Genomic DNA, 18,476 nt, shown 5'->3' with positions numbered 1-18,476 from the left:
GTAAGAGGTGATGGTGTCGGAAGTGATAGTGTAGGAAGTGATGGTGTAGGATGTGAAGATGTAGGAGTTGATGGTGTAGGAGGTGATGGTGTAGGAGGTGGTGGTGTAGGAAGTGGTGTTGCAGGAAGTGGAAGTGTAGGAGGTTATGGTGTAGGATGTGTTTTTGTAGGAGGTGATGGTGTAGGAGGTGGTGGTACAGGAAGTGATGGTGAAGGAGGTGATGGTGTAGGAGGTGTTGGTGTAGGAGGTGGTGGTGTAGGAAGTGGTGTTGCAGGAAGTGGTAGTGTAGGAGGTGATGGTGTAGGAGGTGGTTGTACAGGAGGTGATGGTGAAGGAGGTGATGGTGTAGGAGGTGTTGGTGTAGGAAGTGATGGTGAAGGAGGTCATGGTGTAGGAGGTGATGGTGTAGGAAGTGATAGTGTAGGAAGTGATGGTGTAGGAAATGATGATGTAGGAGATGACAGTGCAGGAGGTGGTGGTGAAGGTGGTGTTGGTGCAGGAGGTGGTGTAACAGGTGATGGTGTAGGAAGTGATAGTGTAGGAAGTGATGGTGTAGGAATTGATAGTGTAGGATGTGATAGTGTAGGAGGTGGTGGTGTAGGAGGTGATGATGTAGGAGGTGATGGTGTAGGAGGTGATGATGTAGGAGGTGATGGTGTAGGAGGTGTTGGTGTAGGAAGTGATGCTCTAGGGAGTGATGGTGTAGGAGGTGATGGTGTAAGAGGTGATGGTGAAGTAGGTGATGGTGTAGGAGGTGGTGGTACAGGAGGTGATGGTGAAGGAGGTGATGGTGTAGGAGGTGTTGGTGTAGGAAGTGATGGTGTAGGAAGTGATGGTGTAGGAGGTGATGGTGTAAGAGGTGATGGTGAAGTAGGTTATGGTGTAGCAGGTGGTGGTGCAGGAGATGGTGGTGTAAGAGATGATTGTGTAGGAGGTGGTGGTGTAAGAGTTGATGGTGTTGGAGGTGATGGTGAAAGAGGTGGTTGTGAAGGTGATGGTGTAGGAAGTGGTGTTGCAGGAAGTGGTGGTGTAGGAGGTGATGGTGTAGGGGGGGGTGGTGTATGAGGTGATGGCGTAGGAGGTGGTGGTGTAGGAGGTGATGGTGCAGTAGGTGATGGTGTAAGAGGTTATGGTGTAGGATGTGTTGTGGTAGGAGGTGATGGTGTAGGGGGTGATGGTGAAGGAGGTGATAATGAAGGAGGTGGTGGTGAAGGAGGTGATGGTGTAGGAGGTGATGGTGTAGGAAGTGATTGAGTAGGAGGTTATGGTGTAGGATGTGTTGTTGTAGGAGGTGATGGTGAAGGAGGTGATAATGAAGGAGGTGGTGGTGAAGGAGGTGATGGTGTAGGAAGTGATAGTGTAGGAAATGATGATGTAGGAGGTGACAGTGCAGGAGGTGGTGGTGTAGGAGGTGATGGTGCAGGAGGTGATGGTGTAAGAGGTTATGGTGTAGGATGTTTTGTTGTAGGAGGTGATGGTGTAGGGGGTGATGGCGAAGGAGGTGATAATGAAAGAGGTGGTGGTGAAGGAGGTGATGGTGTAGGAGGTGGTGGTGCAGGAAATGGTGTTGTAAGAGTTGATTGTGTAGGAGGTGCAGGTGTAGGAGGTGATGGTGTATGAGGTGATGGTGAATGAGGTGATGATGTAGGCGGTGACGGTGCAGGAGGTGGTGATGAAGGAGGTGTTGGTGCAGGAGGTGGTGTAAGAGGTGATGGTGTAGGAAGTGATAGTGTAGGAAGGGATAGTGTAGGAGGTGATGATGTAGGATGTGATGGTGTAGGAGGGTGGTGGTGTAGGATGTGGTGTTGCAGGAAGTGGTAGTGTAGGAGGTGATGGTGTAGGAGGTGGTGGTACAGGAGGTGATGGTGAAGGAGGTGATGGTGTAGGAGGTGTTGATGTAGGAGGTGTTGGTGTAGGAAGTGATGGTGTAGGAAGTGATGGTGTAGGAGGTGATGGTGTAAGAGGTGATGGTGAAGTAGGTGATGGTGTAGGAGGTGGTGGTACAGGAGGTGATGTTGAAGGAAGTGATGGTGTAGGAGCTGTTGGTGTAGGAAGTGATGGTGTAGGAGGTGATGGTGTAAGCGGTGATGGTGAAGTAGGTTATGGTGTAGCAGGTGGTGGTGCAGGAGATGTTGGTGTAAGAGATGATTGCGTAGGAGGTGGTGGTGTAAGAGTTGATGGTTTTGGTGGTGATGGTGAAAGAGGTGGTGCTGAAGGTGATGGTGTAGGAAGTGGTGTTGCAGGAAGTGGTGGTGTAGGAGGTGATGGTGTAGGTGGTGGTGGTGTAGGAGGTGATGGCGTAGGAGGTGATGGTGTAGGAGGTGATGGTGTAGGAGATGGTGGAGTAGGATTTGATGGTTTAGGATGTGAAGGTGTAGGAAGAGGTGGAGTAGGAGGTCATGATGTAGGATTTGATGGTTTATGAGGTGATGGTGTAGGAGGAGATGATGTAGGAGGTGACGGTGCAGGAGGTGCTGGTAAAGGTGGTGTTGGTGCATGAGGTGGTGTAAGAAGTGATGGTGTAGGAAGTGATAGTGTAGGATGTGATAGTGTAGGAGGTGGTGGTGTAGGAGGTGATGGTGCAGGAGGTGATGGTGTAAGAGGTTATGGTGTAGGATGTGTTGTGGTAGGAGGTGATGGTGTAGGGGGTGATGGTGAAGGAGGTGATAATGAAGGAGGTGGTGGTGAAGGAGGTGATGGTGTAGGAAGTGATTGTGTAGGAGGTTATGGTGTAGGATGTGTTGTTGTAGGAGGTGATGGTGAAGGAGGTGATAATGAAGGAGGTGGTGGTGAAGGAGGTGATGGTGTAGGAGGTGATGGTGTAGGAAGTGATAGTGTAGGAAATGATGATGTAGGAGGAGGTGACAGTGCAGGAGGTGGTGCTGAAGGTGGTGTTGGTGCAGGAGGTGCTGTAAGAGGTGATGGTGTCGGAAGTGATAGTGTAGGAAGTGATGGTGTAGGATGAGAAGATGTAGGAGTTGATGGTGTAGGAGGTGATGGTGTAGGAGGTGGTGGTGTAGGAAGTGGTGTTGCAGGAAGTGGCAGTGTAGGAGGTTATGGTGTAGGATGTGTTTTTGTAGGAGGTGATGGTGTAGGAGGTGGTGGTACAGGAAGTGATGGTGAAGGAGGTGATGGTGTAGGAGGTGTTGGTGTAGGAGGTGATGGTGTAGGAAGTGATGGTGTAGGAGGTGGTGGTGTAAGAGTTGATGGTGTTGGAGGTGATGGTGAAAGGGTGGTCGTGAAGGTGATGGTGTAGGAAGTGGTGTTGCAGGAAGTGGTGGTGTAGGAGGTGATGGTGTAGGGGGTGGTGGTGTATGAGGTGATGGCGTAGGAGGTGGTGGTGTAGGAGGTGATGGTGCAGGAGGTGATGGTGTAAGAGGTTATGGTGTAGGATGTGTTCTGGTAGGAGGTGATGGTGTAGGGGGTGATGGTGAAGGAGGTGATAATGAAGGAGGTGGTGGTGAAGGAGGTGATGGTGTAGGAGGTGATGGTGTAGGAAGTGATTGAGTAGGAGGTTATGGTGTAGGATGTGTTGTTGTAGGAGGTGATGGTGAAGGAGGTGATAATGAAGGAGGTGGTGGTGAAGGAGGTGATGGTGTAGGAAGTGATAGTGTAGGAAATGATGATGTAGGAGGTGACAGTGCAGGAGGTGGTGTTGAAGGTGGTGTTGGTGCAGGAGGTGGTGTAAGAGGTGATGGTGTAGGAAGTGATAGTGTAGGAAGTGATGGTGTAGGAATTGATAGAGTAGGATGTGATAGTGTAGGATGTGATAGTGTAGGAGGTGGTGGTGTAGGATGTGAAGATGTAGGAGTTGATGGTGTAGGAGGTGATGGTGTAGGAGGTGATGGTGCATTAGGTGGTGGTGTAGGAAGTGATGGTGTAGGAGGTGATGGTGTAGGAGGAGATGATGTAGGAGGTGACGGTGCAGGAGGTGTTGGTAAAGGTGGCGTTGGTGCATGAGGTGGTGTAAGAAGTGATGGTGTAGGAAGTGATAGTGTAGGAAGTGATGGTGTAGGAAGTGATAGTGTAGGATGTGATAGTGTAGGAGGTCGTGGTGTAGGAGGTGATGTTGCAGGAGGTGTTGGTGTAAGAGGTTATGGTGTAGGATTTGTTGTAGGAGGTGATGGTGTAGGGGGTGATGGTGAAGGAGATGATAATGAAGGAGGTGGTGGTGAAGGAGGTGATGGTGTAGGAGGTGATGGTGTAGGAAGTGATAGTGTAGGAGGTGATGGTGTAGGAAATGATGATGTAGGAGGTGACAGTGCAGGAGGTGGTGCTGTAGGAGGTGGTGGTACAGGAGGTGATGGTGTAAGAGGTGAGGGTGAAGGCGGTGATGGTGTTGGAGGTGGTGGTATATGAGGTGATGGTGTAGGAGGTGGTGGTGCAGGAGGTGATGGTGTAAGAGGTGAGGGTGAAGGCGGTGATGGTGTTGGAGGTGGTGGTATATGAGGTGATGGTGTATGAGGTGATGGTGAAGGAGGTGATGGTGCAGGAGGTGGTGGTGTAGTAGGTATTGTTGAAGGAGGTGATGGTGTAGGAGGTGATGGTGTAAGCGGTGATGGTGAAGGAGGTGATGGTGTAGGTGGTGGTGGTGCAGTAGGTATTGTTGTAGGAGGTGATGGTGTAGGAGGTGGTGGTGTACCAAGTGATAGTGTAGGAAGTGATGGTGTATGAAATGATGATGTAGGAGGTGACGGTGCAGGAGGTGGTGGTGAAGGTGGTGTTTGTGCAGGAGGTGGTGTAAGAGGTGATGGTGTAGGAAGTGATAGTGTAGGATGTGATTGTGTAGGAGGTGGTGGTGTAGGAGGTGATGATGTAGGAGGTGATGCTGTAGGAGGTGGTGGTGTAGGAGGTGATGGTGCAGGAGGTGATGGTGTAGGAGGTGATGGTGTAGGGGGTGATGGTGAAGGAAGTGATGGTGAAGGAGATGGTGGTGAAGGAGGTGATGGTGTAGGAGGTGATGGTGTAGGTGTTGGTGGTGTAGGAGGTCATGGTGTAGGAGGTGATGGTGAAGGAGGTGGTGGTTAAGGTGATGGTGTAGGAAGTGGTGTTGCAGGAAGTGGTAGTGTAGGAGGTGATGGTGTAGGAGGTGTTGGTGTAGGAAGTGATGGTGTAGGAAGTGATGGTGTAGGAGGTGATGGTGTAGAAGGAGATGATGTAGGAGGTGACGGTGCAGGAGGTGTTGGTAAAGGTGGTGTTGGTGCATGAGGTGGTGTAAGAAGTGATGGTGTAGGAAGTGATAGTGTAGGAAGTGATGGTGTACGAAGTGATAGTGTAGGATGTGATAGTGTAGGAGGTGGTGGTGTAGGAGGTGATGGTGGAGGAGGTGATGGTGTAAGAGGTTATGGTGTAGGATGTGATGTTGTAGGAGGTGATGGTGTAGGGGGTGATGGTGAAGAAGGTGATAATGAAGGAGGTGGTGGTGAAGGAGGTGATGGTGTAGGAGGTGATGGTGTACCAAGTGATAGTGTAGGAAGTGATGGTGTAGGAAATGATGATGTAGGAGGTGGTGGTGAAGGTGGTGTTGGTGCAGGAGGTGGTGTAAGAGGTGATGGTGTAGGAAGTGAAAGTGTAGGAAGTGATGGTGTAGGAGTTGATAGTGTAGGAGGTGGTGGTGTAGGAGGTGATGGTGTAGGAGGTGGTGGTGTAGGAAGTGGTGTTGCAGGAAGTGGTAGTGTAGGAGGTTATGGTGTAGGATGTGTTGTTGTAGGAGGTGATGGTGTAGGGGGTGATGGTGAAGGAGGTGATAATGAAGGAGGTGGTGGTGAAGGAGGTGATGGTGTAGGAGGTCATGGTGTAGGAAGTGATAGTGTAGGAAGTGATGGTGTAGGAAATGATGATGTAGGAGGTGACAGTGCAGGAGCTGGTGGTGAAGGTGGTGTTGGTGCAGGAGGTGGTGTAAGAGGTGATGGTGTAGGAAGTGATAGTGTAGGAAGTGATGGTGTAGGAATTGATAGTGTAGGATGTGATAGTGTAGGAGGTGGTGGTGTAGGAGGTGATGATGTAGGAGGTGATGGTGTAGGAGGTGATGATGTAGGAGGTGATGGTGTAGGAGGTGGTGGTGTAGGAAGTGGTGTTGCAGGAAGTGGTAGTGTAGGAGGTTATGGTGTATGATGTGTTGTTGTAGGAGGTGATGGTGTAGGGGGTGATGGTGAAGGAGGTGATAATGAAGGAGGTGTTGGTGAAGGAGGTGATGGTGTAGGAGGTGATGGTGTAGGAAGTGATAGTGTAGGAGGTGATGGAGTACCAAGTGAGTGTAGGAAGTGATGGTGTAGGAAATGATGATGTAGGAGGTGACAGTGCAGGAGGTGGTGGTGAAGGTGGTGTTGGTGCAGGAGGTGGTGTAAGAGGTGATGTTGTAGGAAGTGATAGTGTAGGAAGTGATGGTGTAGGAATTGATAGTGTAGGATGTGATAGTGTAGGAGGTGGTGGTGTAGGAGGTGATGATGTAGGAGGTGATAGTGTAGGAGGTGATGATGTAGGAGGTGATGGTGTAGGAGGTGGTGGTGTAGGAGGTGATGGTGTAGGGGGTGGTGGTGTAGTGGGTGGTGGTGTAGGAGGTGATGGCGTAGGGGGTGGTGGTGTAGGAGGTGATGGCATAGGAGGTGATGGTGTAGGAGGTGATGGTGTAGGAGGTTATGGTGTAGGAGATGATGGAGTAGGATTTGATGGTTTAGGAGGTGAAGGTGTAGGAAGTGGTGGAGTAGGAGGTGATGGTGTAGGATTTGATGGTTTATGAGGTGATGGTGTAGGAGGTGATGATGTAGGATGTGATGGTGTAGGAGCTGGTGGTGTAGGAGGTGATGGTGCAGGAGTTGATGTTGTAGGAGGTGATTGTGCAGGATGTGATGGTGTAGGGGGTGATGGTGTAGAAGGTGATGGTGCAGGAGGTGATGGTGTAGGGGGTGATGGTGTAGGAGGTGATGGTGCAGGAGGTGATGGTGAAGGAGGTGCTGGTGAGGGTGATGGTGTAGGAGGTTATGGTGTAGGAAGTGGTGGTGTAGGAGTTGAAGGGTAGGAGGTGATGGGGTAGGAGTTGATGGGGTAGGAGGTGATGGGGTAGGAGGTGATGGTGTAGTAGGTGATGATGTAGGAGGTGATAGTGTAGGAGGTGATGATGTAGGAGGTGATGGTGTAGGAGGTGGTGGTGTAGGAAGTGATGGTCTAGGGAGTGATGGTGTAGGAGGTGATGGTGTAAGAGGTGTTGGTGAAGTAGGTGATGGTGTAGGAGGTGGTGGTACAGGAGGTGATGGTGAAGGAGGTGATGGTGTAGGAGGTGTTGGTGTAGGAAGTGATGGTGTAGGAAGTGATGGTGTAGGAAGTGATGGTGTAGGAGGTGATGGTGTAAGCGGTGATGGTGAAGTAGTTTATGGTGCAGCAGGTGGTGTTGCAGGAGATGGTGGTGTAAGAGATGATTGTGTAGGAGGTGGTGGTGTAAGAGTTGATGGTGTTGGAGGTGATGGTGAAAGAGGTGGTCGTGAAGGTGATGGTGTAAGAGGTGATGGTGAAGGCGGTGATGGTGTTGGAGGTGGTGGTATATGTGGTGATGGTGTAGGAGGTGGTGGTGCAGGAAGTGGTGTTGTAAGAGTTGATTGTGTAGGAGGTGTTGGTGTAGGAGGTGATGGTGTATGAGGTGATGGTGAAGGAGGTGATGGTGCAGGAGGTGGTGGTGTAGTAGGTATTGTTGAAGGAGGTGATGGTGTAGGAGGTGATGGTGTAAGCGGTGATGGTGAAGGAGGTGAGGGTGTAGGAGGTGGTGGTGTAGTAGGTATTGTTGTAGGAGGTGATGGTGTAGGAGGTGGTGGTGTACTAAGTGATAGTGTAGGAAGTGATGGTGTATGAAATGATGATGTAGGAGGTGACGGTGCAGGAGGTGGTGGTGAAGGTGGTGTTTGTGCAGGAGGTGGTGTAAGAGGTGATGGTGTAGGAAGTGATAGTGTAGGATGTGATTGTGTAGGAGGTGGTGGTGTAGGAGGTGATGATGTAGGAGGTGATGCTGTAGGAGGTGGTGGTGTAGGAGGTGATGGTGCAGGAGGTGATGGTGTAAGAGGTAATGGTGTAGGAGGTGATGGTGCTGGAGGTGATGGTGTAGGAGGTGATGGTGTAGGGGGTGATGGTGAAGGAGGTGATGGTGAAGGAGATGGTGGTGAAGGAGGTGATGGTGAAGGTGATGGTGTAGGAAGTTGTGTTGCAGGAAGTGGTAGTGTAGGAGGTGATGGTGTAGGAGGTGGTGGTACAGGAGGTGATGGTGAAGGAGGTGATGGTGTAGGAGGTGTTGGTGTAGGAAGTGATGGTGTAGGAAGTGATGGTGTAGCAGGTGATGGTGTAGGAGGAGATGAAGTAGGAGGTGACGGTGCAGGAGGTGTTGGTAAAGGTGGTGTTGGTGCATGAGGTGTTGTAAGAAGTGATGGTGTAGGAAGTGATAGTGTAGGAAGTGATGGTGTAGGAAGTGATAGTGTAGGATGTGATAGTGTAGGAGGTGGTGGTGTAGGAGGTGTTGGTGCAGGAGGTGATGGTGTAAGAGGTTATGGTGTAGGATGTATTGTTGTAGGAGGTGATGGTGTAGGGGGTGATGGTGAAGGAGGTGATAATGAAGGAGGTGGTGGTGAAGGAGGTGATGGTGTAGGAGGTGATGGTGTAGGAAGTGATAGTATAGGAGGTGATGGTGTACGAAGTGATAGTGTAGGAAGTGATGGTGTAGGAAATGATGATGTAGGAGGTGACAGTGCAGGAGGTGGTGGTGAAGGTGGTGTTGGTGCAGGAGGTGGTGTAAGAGGTGATGGTGTAGGAAGTGAAAGTGTAGGAAGTGATGGTGTAGGAGTTGATAGTATAGGAGGTGGTGGTGTAGGAGGTGATGATGTAGGAGGTGATGGTGTAGGAGGTGATGATGTAGGAGGTGATGGTGTAGGAGGTGGTTTTGTAGGAAGTGGTGATGCAGGGAGTGGTAGTGTAGGAAGTTATGGTGTAGGATGTGTTGTTGTAGGAGGTGATGGTGTAGGGGGTGATGGTGAAGGAAGTGATGGTGAAGGAGATGGTGGTGAAGGAGGTGATGGTGTAGGAGGTGATGGTGTAGGTGTTGGTGGTGTAGGAGGTCATGGTGTAGGAGGTGATGGTGAAGGAGGTGGTGGTTAAGGTGATGGTGTAGGAAGTGGTGTTGCAGGAAGTGATAGTGTAGGAGGTGATGGTGTAGGAGGTGTTGGTGTAGGAAGTGATGGTGTAGGAAGTGATGGTGTAGGAGGTGATGGTGTAGAAGGAGATGATGTAGGAGGTGACGGTGCAGGAGGTGTTGGTAAAGGTGGTGTTGGTGCATGAGGTGGTGTAAGAAGTGATGGTGTAGGAAGTGATAGTGTAGGAAGTGATGGTGTAGGAGTTGATAGTATAGGAGGTGGTGGTGTAGGAGGTGATGATGTAGGAGGTGATGGTGAAGGAAGTGATGGTGAAGGAGATGGTGGTGAAGGAGGTGATGGTGTAGGAGGTGATGGTGTAGGTGTTGGTGGTGTAGGAGGTCATGGTGTAGGAGGTGATGGTGAAGGAGGTGGTGGTTAAGGTGATGGTGTAGGAAGTGGTGTTGCAGGAAGTGGTAGTGTAGGAGTTGATGGGGTAGGAGGTGATGGGGTAGGAGGTGATGGTGTAGTAGGTGATGATGTAGGAGGTGATAGTGTAGGAGGTGATGATGTAGGAGGTGATGGTGTAGGAGGTGGTGGTGTAGGAAGTGATGGTCTAGGGAGTGATGGTGTAGGAGGTGATGGTGTAAGAGGTGTTGGTGAAGTAGGTGATGGTGTAGGAGGTGGTGGTACAGGAGGTGATGGTGAAGGAGGTGATGGTGTAGGAGGTGTTGGTGTAGGAAGTGATGGTGTAGGAAGTGATGGTGTAGGAAGTGATGGTGTAGGAGGTGATGGTGTAAGCGGTGATGGTGAAGTAGTTTATGGTGCAGCAGGTGGTGTTGCAGGAGATGGTGGTGTAAGAGATGATTGTGTAGGAGGTGGTGGTGTAAGAGTTGATGGTGTTGGAGGTGATGGTGAAAGAGGTGGTCGTGAAGGTGATGGTGTAAGAGGTGATGGTGAAGGCGGTGATGGTGTTGGAGGTGGTGGTATATGTGGTGATGGTGTAGGAGGTGGTGGTGCAGGAAGTGGTGTTGTAAGAGTTGATTGTGTAGGAGGTGTTGGTGTAGGAGGTGATGGTGTATGAGGTGATGGTGAAGGAGGTGATGGTGCAGGAGGTGGTGGTGTAGTAGGTATTGTTGAAGGAGGTGAGGGTGTAGGAGGTGGTGGTGTAGTAGGTATTGTTGTAGGAGGTGATGGTGTAGGAGGTGGTGGTGTACTAAGTGATAGTGTAGGAAGTGATGGTGTATGAAATGATGATGTAGGAGGTGACGGTGCAGGAGGTGGTGGTGAAGGTGGTGTTTGTGCAGGAGGTGGTGTAAGAGGTGATGGTGTAGGAAGTGATAGTGTAGGATGTGATTGTGTAGGAGGTGGTGGTGTAGGAGGTGATGATGTAGGAGGTGATGCTGTAGGAGGTGGTGGTGTAGGAGGTGATGGTGCAGGAGGTGATGGTGTAAGAGGTAATGGTGTAGGAGGTGATGGTGCTGGAGGTGATGGTGTAGGAGGTGATGGTGTAGGGGGTGATGGTGAAGGAGGTGATGGTGAAGGAGATGGTGGTGAAGGAGGTGATGGTGTAGGAGGTGATGGTGTAGGTGTTGGTGGTGTAGGAGGTCATGGTGTAGGAGGTGATGGTGAAGGAGGTGATGGTGAAGGTGATGGTGTAGGAAGTTGTGTTGCAGGAAGTGGTAGTGTAGGAGGTGATGGTGTAGGAGGTGGTGGTACAGGAGGTGATGGTGAAGGAGGTGATGGTGTAGGAGGTGTTGGTGTAGGAAGTGATGGTGTAGGAAGTGATGGTGTAGCAGGTGATGGTGTAGGAGGAGATGAAGTAGGAGGTGACGGTGCAGGAGGTGTTGGTAAAGGTGGTGTTGGTGCATGAGGTGTTGTAAGAAGTGATGGTGTAGGAAGTGATAGTGTAGGAAGTGATGGTGTAGGAAGTGATAGTGTAGGATGTGATAGTGTAGGAGGTGGTGGTGTAGGAGGTGTTGGTGCAGGAGGTGATGGTGTAAGAGGTTATGGTGTAGGATGTATTGTTGTAGGAGGTGATGGTGTAGGGGGTGATGGTGAAGGAGGTGATAATGAAGGAGGTGGTGGTGAAGGAGGTGATGGTGTAGGAGGTGATGGTGTAGGAAGTGATAGTATAGGAGGTGATGGTGTACGAAGTGATAGTGTAGGAAGTGATGGTGTAGGAAATGATGATGTAGGAGGTGACAGTGCAGGAGGTGGTGGTGAAGGTGGTGTTGGTGCAGGAGGTGGTGTAAGAGGTGATGGTGTAGGAAGTGAAAGTGTAGGAAGTGATGGTGTAGGAGTTGATAGTATAGGAGGTGGTGGTGTAGGAGGTGATGATGTAGGAGGTGATGGTGTAGGAGGTGATGATGTAGGAGGTGATGGTGTAGGAGGTGGTTTTGTAGGAAGTGGTGATGCAGGGAGTGGTAGTGTAGGAAGTTATGGTGTAGGATGTGTTGTTGTAGGAGGTGATGGTGTAGGGGGTGATGGTGAAGGAGGTGATAATGAAGGAGGTGGTGGTGAAGGAGGTGATGGTGTAGGAGGTGATGGTGTAGGAAGTGAAAGTGTAGGAGGTGATGCTGTAGGAGGAGATGATGTAGGAGGTGACAGTGCAGGAGGTGTTGGTAAAGGTGGTGTTGGTGCAGGAGGTGGTGTAAGAGGTGATGGTGTAGGAGGTGATGGTGTAGGATGTGTTGTTGTAGGAGGTGATGGTGTAAGGGGTGATGGTGAAGGAGGTGATAATGAAGGAGGTGGTGGTGAAGGAGGTGATGGTGTAGGAGGTGATGGTGTAGGAAGTGATAGTGTAGGAGGTGATGGTGTACCAAGTGATAGTGTAGGAAGTGATGGTGTAGGAAATGATGATGTAGGAGGTGACAGTGCAGGAGCTGGTGGTGAAGGTGGTGTTGGTGCAGGAGGTGGTGTAAGAGGTGATGGTGTAGGAAGTGATAGTGTAGGAAGTGATGGTGTAGGTATTGATAGTGTAGGATGTAATAGTGTAGGAGGTGATGATGTCGGAGGTGATGGTGTAGGAGGTGATGATGTAGGAGGTGATTGTGTAGGAGGTGGTGGTGTAGGAAGTGGTGTTGCAGGATGTGGTAGTGTAGGAGGTTATGGTGTATGATGTGTTGTTGTAGGAGGTGATGGTGTAGGGGGTGATGATGTAGGAGGTGATGGTGTAGGATGTGTTGTTGTAGGAGGTGATGGTGTAGGGGGTGATGGTGAAGGAGGTGATAATGAAGGAGGTGGTGGTGAAGGAGTTGATGGTGTAGGAAGTGATAGTGTAGGAAGTGATGGTGTAGGAATTGATAGTGTAGGATGTGATATTGTAGGAGGTGGTGGTGTAGGAGGTGATGATGTAGGAGGTGATGGTGTAGGAGTTGATGATGTAGGAGGTGTTGGTGTAGGAGGTGGTGGTGTAGGAAGTGGTGTTGCAGGAAGTGGTAGTGTAGGAGGTGATGGTGTAGGAGCTGGTGGTACAGGAGGTGATGGTGAAGGAGGTGATGGTGTAGGAGGTGGGTGTAGGAAGTGATGGTCTAGGGACTGATGGTGTAGGAGGTGATGGTGTAAGAGGTGATGGTGAAGTAGGTGATGGTGTAGGAGGTGGTGGTACAGGATTTGATGGTTTAGGAGGTGAAGGTGTAGGAAGTGGTGGAGTAGGAGGTGATGGTGTAGGATTTGATGGTTTATGAGGTGATGGTGTAGGAGGTGATGATGTAGGATGTGATGGTGTAGGAGCTGGTGGTGTAGGAGGTGATGGTGCAGGAGTTGATGTTGTAGGAGGTGATTGTGCAGGAGGTGATGGTGTAGGAGGTGATGGTGTAGGGGGTGATGGTGTAGGAGGTGATGGTGAAGGAGGTGCTGGTGAGAGTGATGGTGTAGGAGGTTATGGTGTAGGAAGTGATGGTGTAGGAGTTGATGGGGTAGGAGGTGATGGGGTAGGAGGTGATGGTGTAGTAGGTGATGGTGAAGGAGGTGGTGGTACAGGAGGTGATGGTGTAAGAGGTGATGGTGAAGGCGGTGATGGTGTTGGAGGTGGTGGTATATGTGGTGATTGTGTAGGAGGTGGTGGTGCAGGAAGTGGTGTTGTAAGAGTTGATTGTGTAGGAGGTGTTGCTGTAGGAGGTGATGGTGTATGAGGTGATGGTGAAGGAGGTGATGGTGCAGGAGGTGGTGGTGTAGTAGGTATTGTTGAAGGAGGTGATGGTGTAGGAGGTGATGGTGTAAGCGGTGATGGTGAAGGAGGTGAGGGTGTAGGAGGTGGTGGTGTAGTAGGTATTGTTGTAGGAGGTGATGGTGTAGGAGGTGGTGGTGTACTAAGTGATAGTGTAGGAAGTGATGGTGTATGATATGATGATGTAGGAGGTGACGGTGTAGGAGGTGGTGGTGAAGGTGGTGTTTGTGCAGGAGGTGGTGTAAGAGGTGATGGTGTAGGAAGTGATAGTGTAGGATGTGATTGTGTAGGAGGTGGTGGTGTAGGAGGTGATGATGTAGGAGGTGATGCTGTAGGAGGTGGTGGTGTAGGAGGTGATGGTGCAGGAGGTGATGGTGTAAGAGGTAATGGTGTAGGAGGTGTTGTTGTAGGAGGTGATGGTGCTGGAGGTGATGGTGTAGGAGGTGATGGTGTAGGGGGTGATGGTGAAGGAGGTGATGGTGAAGGAGATGGTGGTGAAGGAGGAGATGGTGTAGGAGGTGATGGTGTAGGTGTTGGTGGTGTAGGAGGTCATGGTGTAGGAGGTGATGGTGAAGGAGGTGGTGGTGAAGGTGATGGTGTAGGAAGTGGTGTTGCAGGAAGTGGTAGTGTAGGAGGTGATGGTGTAGGAGGTGGTGGTACAGGAGGTGATGGTGAAGGAGGTGATGGTGTAGGAGGTGTTGGTGTAGGAAGTGATGGTGTAGGAAGTGATGGTGTAGGAGGTGATGGTGTAGGAGGAGATGAAGTTGGAGGTGACGGTGCAGGAGGTGTTGGTAAAGGTGGTGTTGGTGCATGAGGTGGTGTAAGAAGTGATGGTGTAGGAAGTGATAGTGTAGGAAGTGATGGTGTAGGAAGTGATAGTGTAGGATGTGATAGTGTAGGAGGTGGTGGTGTAGGAGGTGTTGGTGCAGGAGGTGATGGTGTAAGAGGTTATGGTGTTGGATGTATTGTTGTAGGAGGTGATGGTGTAGGAGGTGATGGTGTAGGAAGTGATAGTGTAGGAGGTGATGGTGTACCAAGTGATAGTGTAGGAAGTGATGGTGTAGGAAATGATGATGTAGGAGGTGACAGTGCAGGAGGTGGTGGTGAAGGTGGTGTTGGTGCAGGAGGTGGTGTAAGAGGTGATGGTGTAGGAAGTGAAAGTGTAGGAAGTGATGGTGTAGGAGTTGATAGTGTAGGAGGTGGTGGTGTAGGAGGTGATGATGTAGGAGGTGATGGTGTAGGAGGTGATGATGTAGGAGGTGATGGTGTAGGGGGTGGTTTTGTAGGAAGTGGTGATGCAGGAAGTGGTAGTGTAGGAAGTTATGGTGTAGGATGTGTTGTTGTAGGAGGTGATGGTGTAGGGGGTGATGGTGAAGGAGGTGATAATGAAGGAGGTGGTGGTGAAGGAGGTGATGGTGTAGGAGGTGATGGTGTAGGAAGTGAAAGTGTAGGAGGTGATGCTGTAGGAGGAGATGATGTAGGAGGTGACAGTGCAGGAGGTGTTGGTAAAGGTGGTGTTGGTGCAGGAGGTGGTGTAAGAGGTGATGGTGTAGGAAGTGAAAGTGTAGGAAGTGATGGTGTAGGAATTGATAGTGTAGGAGGTGGTGGTGTAGGAGGTGATGATGTAGGAGGTGATGGTGTAGGATGTGTTGTTGTAGGAGGTGATGGTGTAAGGGGTGATGGTGAAGGAGGTGATAATGAAGGAGGTGGTGGTGAAGGAGGTGATGGTGTAGGAGGTCATGGTGTAGGAAGTGATAGTGTAGGAGGTGATGGTGTACCAAGTGATAGTGTAGGAAGTGATGGTGTAGGAAATGATGATGTAGGAGGTGACAGTGCAGGAGCTGGTGGTGAAGGTGGTGTTGGTGCAGGAGGTGGTGTAAGAGGTGATGGTGTAGGAAGTGATAGTGTAGGAAGTGATGGTGTAGGTATTGATAGTGTAGGATGTAATAGTGTAGGAGGTGATGATGTCGGAGGTGATGGTGTAGGACGTGATGATGTAGGAGGTGATTGTGTAGGAGGTGGTGGTGTAGGAAGTGGTGTTGCAGGATGTGGTAGTGTAGGAGGTGGTGGTGAAGGAGGTGATGGTGTAGGAGGTGATGGTGTAGGAAGTGATGGTGTAGGAGGTGAAGGTGTAGGAGGAGATGATGTAGGAGGTGACGGTGCAGGAGGTGTTGGTAAAGGTGGTGTTGGTGCAGGAGGTGGTGTAAGAAGTGATAGTGTAGGAAGTGATGGTGTATGAAATGATGATGTAGGAGGTGACGGTGCAGGAGGTGTTGGTAAAGGTGGTGTTGGTGCAGGAGGTGGTGTAAGAGGTGATGGTGTAGGAAGTGAAAGTGTAGGAAGTGATGGTGTAGGAATTGATAGTGTAGGAGGTGGTGGTGTAGGAGGTGATGATGTAGGAGGTGATGGTGTAGGATGTGTTGTAGGAGGTGATGGTGTAGGAAGTGATGGTGTAGGAGTTGATGGGGTAGGAGGTGATGGGGTAGGAGTTGATTGGGTAGGAGGTGATGGTGTAGGAGGTGATGGTGTAGGAGGTTATGGTGTAGGAAGTGATGTTGTAGGAAGTTTATGGTGTAGGAGGTGATGGTGTAGGAGATGATGGTGCAATAGGTGATGGTGTAGTAGGTGATGGTGAGGGAGATGATGGTGCCGGAGGTGATGGTGTAGGAGGTGATGGTGTAAGAGGTGATGGTGAAGGAGGTGATGGTGTTGGAGGTGGTGGTATATGAGGTGATGGTGTAGGAGGTGGTGGTGCAGGAAGTGGTGTTGTAAGAGTTGATTGTGTAGGAGGTGTTGGTGTAGGAGGTGATGGTGTAAGAGGTGATGGTGAAGGAGGTGATGGTGAAGGAGGTGATAATGAAGGAGGTGGTGGTGAAGGAGGTGATGGTGTAGGAGGTGATGGTGTAGGAAGTGATAGTGTAGGAGGTGATGGTGTACCAAGTGATAGTGTAGGAAGTGATGGTGTAGGAAATGATGATGTAGGAGGTGACAGTGCATGAGGTGGTGGTGAAGGTGGTGATGATGTAGGAGGTGATGGTGTAGGAGGTGATGATGTAGGAGGTGATGGTGTAGGAGGTGATGATGTAGGAGGTGATGGTGTAGGGGGTGGTTTTGTAGGAAGTGGTGATGCAGGAAGTGGTAGTGTAGGAAGATATGGTGTTGGATGTGTTGTTGTAGGAGGTGATGGTGTAGGGGGTGATGGTGAAGGAGGTGATAATGAAGGAGGTGGTGGTGAAGGAGGTGATGGTGTAGGAGGTGATGGTGTAGGAAGTGAAAGTGTAGGAGGTGATGGTGTAGGAGGAGATGATGTAGGAGGTGTTGGTAAAGGTGGTGTTGGTGCAGGAGGTGGTGTAAGAGGTGATGGTGTAGGAAGTGAAAGTGTAGGAAGTGATGGTGTAGGAATTGATAGTGTAGGAGGTGGTGGTGTAGGAGGTGATGATGTAGGAGGTGATGGTGTAGGATGTGTTGTAGGAGGTTATGGTGTAGGGGGTGATGGTGAAGGAGGTGATAATGAAGGAGGTGGTGGTGAAGGAGTTGATGGTGTAGGAAGTGAAAGTGTAGGAAGTTATGGTGTAGGTATTGATAGTGTAGGATGTAATAGTGTAGGAGGTGATGATGTCGGTGGTGATGGTGTAGGAGGTGATGATGTAGGAGGTGATGGTGTAGGAGGTGGTTTTGTAGGAAGTGGTGATGCAGGAAGTGGTAGTGTAGGAAGTTATGGTGTAGGATGTGTTGTTGTAGGAGGTGATGGTGTAGGGGGTGATGGTGAAGGAGGTGATAATGAAGGAGGTGGTGGTGAAGGAGGTGATGGTGTAGGAGGTGATGGTGTAGGAAGTGAAAGTGTAGGAGGTGATGCTGTAGGAGGAGATGATGTAGGAGGTGACAGTGCAGGAGGTGTTGGTAAAGGTGGTGTTGGTGCAGGAGGTGGTGTAAGAGGTGATGGTGTAGGAAGTGAAAGTGTAGGAAGTGATGGTGTAGGAATTGATAGTGTAGGAGGTGGTGGTGTAGGAGGTGATGATGTAGGAGGTGATGGTGTAGGATGTGTTGTAGGAGGTTATGGTGTAGGGGGTGATGGTGAAGGAGGTGATAATGAAGGAGGTGGTGGTGAAGGAGTTGATGGTGTAGGAAGTGAAAGTGTAGGAAGTTATGGTGTAGGTATTGATAGTGTAGGATGTAATAGTGTAGGAGGTGATGATGTCGGTGGTGATGGTGTAGGAGGTGATGATGTAGGAGGTGATGGTGTAGGAGGTGGTTTTGTAGGAAGTGGTGATGCAGGAAGTGGTAGTGTAGGAAGTTATGGTGTAGGATGTGTTGTTGTAGGAGGTGATGGTGTAGGGGGTGATGGTGAAGGAGGTGATAATGAAGGAGGTGGTGGTGAAGGAGGTGATGGTGTAGGAGGTGATGGTGTAGGAAGTGAAAGTGTAGGAGGTGATGCTGTAGGAGGAGATGATGTAGGAGGTGACAGTGCAGGAGGTGTTGGTAAAGGTGGTGTTGGTGCAGGAGGTGGTGTAAGAGGTGATGGTGTAGGAAGTGAAAGTGTAGGAAGTGATGGTGTAGGAATTGATAGTGTAGGAGGTGGTGGTGTAGGAGGTGATGATGTAGGAGGTGATGGTGTAGGATGTGTTGTTGTAGGAGGTGATGGTGTAAGGGGTGATGGTGAAGGAGGTGATAATGAAGGAGGTGGTGGTGAAGGAGGTGATGGTGTAGGAGGTCATGGTGTAGGAAGTGATAGTGTAGGAGGTGATGGTGTACCAAGTGATAGTGTAGGAAGTGATGGTGTAGGAAATGATGATGTAGGAGGTGACAGTGCAGGAGCTGGTGGTGAAGGTGGTGTTGGTGCAGGAGGTGGTGTAAGAGGTGATGGTGTAGGAAGTGATAGTGTAGGAAGTGATGGTGTAGGTATTGATAGTGTAGGATGTAATAGTGTAGGAGGTGATGATGTCGGAGGTGATGGTGTAGGACGTGATGATGTAGGAGGTGATTGTGTAGGAGGTGGTGGTGTAGGAAGTGGTGTTGCAGGATGTGGTAGTGTAGGAGGTTATGGTGTATGATGTGTTGTTGTAGGAGGTGATGGTGTAGGGGGTGATGGTGAAGGAGGTGATAATGAAGGAGGTGGTGGTGAAGGAGGTGATGGTGTAGGAGGTGATGGTGTAGGAAGTGATAGTGTAGGAGGTGATGGAGTACCAAGTGATAGTGTAGGA

The 18,476-nt window shown here is 50.2% G+C and overlaps 1 pseudogene; it reads right to left on the bottom strand.

The window, feature by feature from the left end:
- Positions 1-13,296: 13,296 nt before the first annotated feature.
- LOC132400053 (uncharacterized) lies at positions 13,297-18,022 on the bottom strand (annotated as a pseudogene).
- Between the last annotated feature and the right edge of the window lie 454 nt (positions 18,023-18,476).

This window comes from Hypanus sabinus, chromosome 9 (assembly GCF_030144855.1).
Source record: "Hypanus sabinus isolate sHypSab1 chromosome 9, sHypSab1.hap1, whole genome shotgun sequence".
Classification (NCBI taxonomy): domain Eukaryota; kingdom Metazoa; phylum Chordata; class Chondrichthyes; order Myliobatiformes; family Dasyatidae; genus Hypanus; species Hypanus sabinus.
The sequence above is the reverse complement of the archived record's forward strand: the minus strand, read 5'-3'. Positions and strand labels throughout refer to the sequence as shown.